At 35.5% G+C, this 6000-nt stretch overlaps 1 protein-coding gene across 1 annotated transcript in view; it reads right to left on the reverse strand.

The window, feature by feature from the left end:
* Window positions 1–5793, reverse strand: part of kera (keratocan) — a 29324-nt gene extending 23531 nt beyond the window's left edge. The window contains exon 1 of the mRNA XM_039761799.1: window positions 5169–5793. The gene's annotated coding sequence lies outside the window, so the exon portion shown is untranslated. The remainder of the gene's footprint in view (window positions 1–5168) is intronic.
* Between the last annotated feature and the right edge of the window lie 207 nt (window positions 5794–6000).

The raw sequence follows: 6000 nt of genomic DNA on the forward strand, positions 1-6000 counted from the left end.
ACATAATTCAAGGTTTTTACAACTGAATATTCTGTAAATATTCCTTTGTCAGTAATAATGCTGTAAAGAGCTTCAGAAGGATACATACCCTAATGCATAGTGTAGATTTAATGAGCATTACATTTAATGAATTTGAGTTGTTAAAAGGAAACATCTGGCTTCTGGAGGTAGAGAATGTGTGCATTACAGGAAATAATTCTCAGCTGTATCTTTATGATGTCAGCAAAGCTAGATCCACTTTTGCTTCTTACACTGTACATTAATCTGGAGCCAGCACTGGAACACCCCAATTGTCTAGCTGAATAAGTAATTTTTATGAGCAGAAAACTTCATGATATGAGTTGAAAACATAATTAAACATGTAAAAGGCACATGAGCTTGAATAAATAAAAAGAAATCAATGAATTCCTCAACCCACTCCAACCACAAATATTACTTTTGGGGTCTGAACGTATTGAAAAAGCAATCACTGTTAGACATACTCTGCAGAAATTCTTCCTTTGTAGCACTGACAACTATGGCCACTCTCTAGTCCAGGGGGAGTCAGTCGTGAAGAGTCGTAGTGGCTGCAGTGTTTTTTCCAACCCAGTTGGTCAGTTAGAAACAAATTCTGACCAAATCCAATCTTACTTATTTTTATGGCTTGTTTAGTGTTTTCTTTGTACACTACACTTTCAGGTCATTCTTATAGCATTTCTTTGTTCTTACCAAGGATATCATCCATAGGATTCGTTGTGTAACATGGATTAGGAATTCTCAGTCCTCAACTGTTTTTCTCTTCAGTTTCCTTCCAAATATTTTTAAGGCAGATAGTTCCCAAAGAATCCACACAGGTATAAGTAGAAACAATAAGATGGGGAACTGTTGGTTCATTTTTGATGTTTGTATCTTATTGCTAATACATAGCAATTTAAAACAGTGAATGCAGCTGTTTAAGACTAACATGAGCAATTCATTGCAGGGAATCTTAACAAGCAAGACAACTAAATTGAAGCATGAAAATGTTGCTTGAGCACTAAGTGTTTCAAAAGCATTATTTCATTCACATTAAGAGACATAATTATCCATGCAATGTGTCATCATCTAAGCAATGTGAGGAAGCCATTGAAAAGTCAAATAAAATTATGATAAAAACGATTGAAAATAAAGGGGTATTATGTTCAGATTTTATAGTGCCCTAGTAAATCCATATTTGGAGTACTGTGTGAAGTTGAGTTCACCGCAACACAAGAAAAATATAGTAGCACTTGAAGCACTGTGCAGTAGAGCAAGCAAGTGCATCCTGGGACTTAAGGACATGTCCTATTCTGACAGACTCAGAGAATTAAACCAATTTAGTCTCAGGGAGAGGTAACTGTGTAGACCTAATCCAGGGCTTCCAAATTATTTTCCTACACCTGCTCTAGTCCTAATGTGATCTTTTCTGATTTGGCTGTTGTTCAATTCTCTCTGCTTTTGGATTATTTTTCGTCACGATTACATATAGAGGTCCCTTGGTGTTATGGCATGAGTTCCACATCTTCAAGAACAGAATTCCTGATTTTGTATGTCCTCTGTCATCTGTGTGGGTTTCACCAGGAAATCAGGTTTCCCTCCATATCCCTAGGTTGACTAGTAAATTTAATTTTTTTTGGTTCTTTGAGTGAAAGGTTGACCTGTGATGATGTATGTTCCCTATGCTGATAAAACAGGCTTTGACAATCCATAACCCTGAGATGGGGCAAACAAAACGGGTGAATGGATGACAATATTACACGTTTCTTAAAATACAATATTGATTGTTAGTGTTGTTTACTAACTAAAGACTCTAAACCAGAAGAATTCCTGTCTTCAACACATTTGATGAACCTGATCAGATCTCTTAACCTGTTTGTGCTCCAGATTTGAAAATGTAAGGAGTACAGTTAGGGTTATACAGTGTATTTGTACTTGTAAAGTACTTTAAGATGGATTTCACTACAGGATAACAAGATCAATGTTGTTTGTCAGTTTTAAATGAGCAATACTGTGTTCAATGCCTGCTCCACTGAGATCGGCAGTATACTAAAAGCTCAATTCAGTTGAAACCTTATTTGTTCCAAGTAGGCCACCAATGGTGGCTATTAATATATGGCATATGGTTAATTTCTAGTCATTACTTATTGTGTGATTTGAAACAAAACACATAACCCACCTTACCTCCAGCTGCAAAAAAATACAAAATAAAAAATCATAAAAAAACAATATGAAAGATAAATATAAAACCATGACTAAAAAGGAAAGTGTATCCTGCTTGTGTACTGAATTGCATAATGGGCTCTGTCCAATATAACATATGAATTCACATGATTGAAATGTTTTATGTATAAAACCCAAATTATGTGACCATTTTTCCCCACAAGTGATTCATGACTGAGGTAGAGTCTAGTCCACTATCCTTAGGAATAATTCAGAAACCATCTAAAATCATGCCTGGACACAACTGGGCCAATATAAACCTGACAATAAACCAGGCATGGATGTATAGTTTCACGATGTGAGAGCAAACTACACAACCCAGAGAAAACCCATGTGGAAAGAGTGACAGAAAAACCATTCCAGGAACTGAAATCCCTCTATCTCTTAGCTTCTCTTTGTATAGATTTATCTAAAATGATGCCCAAAGTTTTAATATAGAGCTGCTTTGTTGTGGTGTTCAACATAAAAGGATGAAACCTAAACTAAAATTAATTTTATAAAATAAATAGTCACTGATTATAAATACATATAGTCTGCTATTGTATTCATCTATGAGATAATCCTCAGTGTTTCATTTAAAAGAAATGTAGAAATTCAGTATTTTATTTTCTTAAAATCCCATCATCAAAGCCCTTTCTGGATCACAGGAGCCTAACCGGGCAGCACTGGTGTTAGGCCGGAATTAACTGTGCATGCCATACCCATCCATTGCATGGCACACTCACACCCTTAACTACCACTTAAACTGCACATTTTTGGCATGTGGTAAAACCAGAATACCCAGAGAAAAAACCAACACAGACAGAGGAGGGCTTTGCAGATTCATCAGAGATGGACACATGGCAGGGTTTGAACACTGGACTTTGCTGCTGTGAGGCAGCACAGCTCTTTGTATATACTGTATGTACTCAAGTATTGTATGCATGTATAAATGTAGGTAGGTTGGTAGGCTGGCATTTATTTTACACAACACTATTACAAAATATTTTATAAAGCAAGCAGATTTTACAATTCAATTTAGTATGATTTAACATAAATTGCATTACACAAGCACTAAGTGCAGTACACATTCATAAATTTATTAAAATAAAAAGTGACATGCTGTGCAATAAACATACAATGGTGCATATACAGTACATTACAAATAACTAAACATTTGTTATAAAGTGTTGACAGTCTTTCCTGTTCTTCATATTACTAAATTAGCATAAGCTAATACAAGGAAAGATGAAAATAGACAAGGAAAGCAAAGCTTTAGTGCGGATCCTGGTTAAAATTGACATACAAGGATCAATGTTGTTTCAGTATAGGCATATTTTAGTGCTGCTGTTTAAAACAATAGTAGCAAAGCAGAAAATATCAAGAATTTTGGATCAACATTATATACAAGAAACATTTTTTATTGTCATTGTTAAGAAGTAGGATTCATACCTTGTGATTCTGTACCATCTGGTTGGTTCTATTGAACCATCTGAGTCAGATGGTTCAATAATGGATGGCTGTTTCTATAATTTACCGTAGCATTCCACTCTCAAGCATGCTTAATGCAGTTTAGGGTTGTAAGATGGATGTAGCCAGTCCCAGCAGCATTGGCTGCAAGGCAAGAACAAACCTGGACATGGGCAGCAGTCTATTGCAGGGCCACTCTACATATACACTGAAGACAATTTAGAGCAGCTAGTGAAACTAACCAGCACATATTTTGTGATGTGAGAGGACAACCAGAGCACCAGGAGAAAGACCCACTTAGACACAAGGAGAACATACAAACTCCACAGGGACATTTACTAGACATTGGATTCAATGAACCAGTGTCACCAGTCACTTCACCACCATGCAATTCTGTTTATGCACGGCAAAAAATGAGATCTAAGCAAGTGACAAATTTATATCATAAATGAAATTATTGTAAGAATTATTGACTTATGAAAAAAGTTGTATTTATGGTTATTTAGCTTATCTCAAGAAATCTTGTCATGTATATTTGTATATCTTGCTTACCCCATTGGCATTTTTTTTTTGCTAAATAAAAGCATAGCAACTCCCATTTAAAGGTTTTTTTGTCTAGTTTTTGCATTTGCATTTTTTGCCGTGTGTCATTTACAAAGGAATATTTAACAGTAAACATGCAATATAAATAATAATAAAAAGTGAATCATAGTCAATCATGCATAGATTGAAGAGAAAATAAATCTGAGAAAAAAAACAAAAACTAAATCTATCTATAACTATAGTTACTTTCCTTGGAGCAGAACGAGATGATCTCTTCTTATAAGATCAGTCTCCTTGTGTACAATGAGATGATTTTTACAAACCCTGGATCCCAGGTATTGCCCCGGAGTTTCATTTAAAAACACATTTGGGCTTAAGACAACGAAAGAAACCTCAAAGTTGTTAATTATCACTACATCACTAAATACTGTAATGACTATGTTAGACATTAACACTGCAAATTGTAATTGAACTGAAATAAAATACAAAAAAGTATATGCAAATCTACTTTTATATTTTTTCTTTAATTATCTTTTTAATTGACCCTTTGACCTCGGGCTGGATTATGCCATTTATGATAAAGTATTGATAGATGGATGGTTTTTAAGTCAGTAATTCTGCAAAATGAACTTTAAAAATGGCCATGCAAGTCAAGCCATATCCCTAAAATACAGGTTTGAACTACACTATTTTAATAGTCAATCAGTCATAATTGTAGTCAATTTTGGCATCTACAATTTTGGACTGCTTTTCACTCATCTGTTGTGGGAAAATCTGACCATAACAGATGTAGCTAGGACTGTGTGAAATGTGTCCAAGAAACAGCAGACGCTGTCATCTTAAATTTCCTTAAGAAAAATTACTAAGCTAAATATTCTGATCTTCAGGTCCATTGCTTTGATGCCCATGCAAATGGTTTGAATAGCAAGTGAAAGAAAAAAAGATTAAACAAACATTACCTGTTTTTCCAAAGAATGCAGCTCTGGCTTCCTTGTGTGAATGAGGCATGCACTCAAAATGTAAGTCTGTACTTCTTCTTTGCTGATCCTCAGTGGGTCAAATTCTCATAAAAAAAAAAAGTGAGGTGTCCAAACGTGCAGCAGGCTTGATTATATCTGCATTGTTTTTTTTTTCATGAGTCTGTGAAGCTGTATCCTTGCAAGTGAGTTGTGCTGGACACGCTTCCTTTTGTTTATCTTGGCTACTGATTATTCATCAGTGCTTGTTTTTTGTTTCAGACTGCACGCTGGGCTATATAAATGCAGCCCCCCAATCTATATTCACAAGTGACTTGAAAATGTTTAACCCCTGCACTAACTTCAGATATCGCCACACCTTAGTTATCAGGGCAATTCATGCTTTTTGCACTTAATCAGAGGCAGCTGCTTTACAGCATATTTGTCTGTCAGTATCCATCCTGAGGTATTAAAAAGAAAAAAGAAAAAAAAAACTGCTCTGACAGGTTGGCTAGCAGCAAGCAAAGGTGCTACTGTGGGGCAAAGTAAACTGGTCTGAAGGGCTAACAAGGATAATAGGCAGAAAACGTCTCCTTAAGCTATTCTGTATTCAGCTGCTACCATTAGATATTTCAGAACAGTGCTTGAGTATGTTTGGAAATGAAAAGGAATAACATCTGGATAAGCAGATGGCTTAGGTTTTTGGGTAATAGGAAACAGGTTTTAATGGTGGGTTATTGTTTGACATGGGGATGCATGATTAAACTTTCATTACCAAAAGTTAAAAGAAAAGAGCAATCAAAACTCATATCAGGGCTTTCTTGTCTAGACCTGT

The sequence above is a fragment of the Polypterus senegalus genome, chromosome 8 (genome assembly GCF_016835505.1).
Source record: "Polypterus senegalus isolate Bchr_013 chromosome 8, ASM1683550v1, whole genome shotgun sequence".
Lineage (NCBI taxonomy): Eukaryota > Metazoa > Chordata > Cladistia > Polypteriformes > Polypteridae > Polypterus > Polypterus senegalus.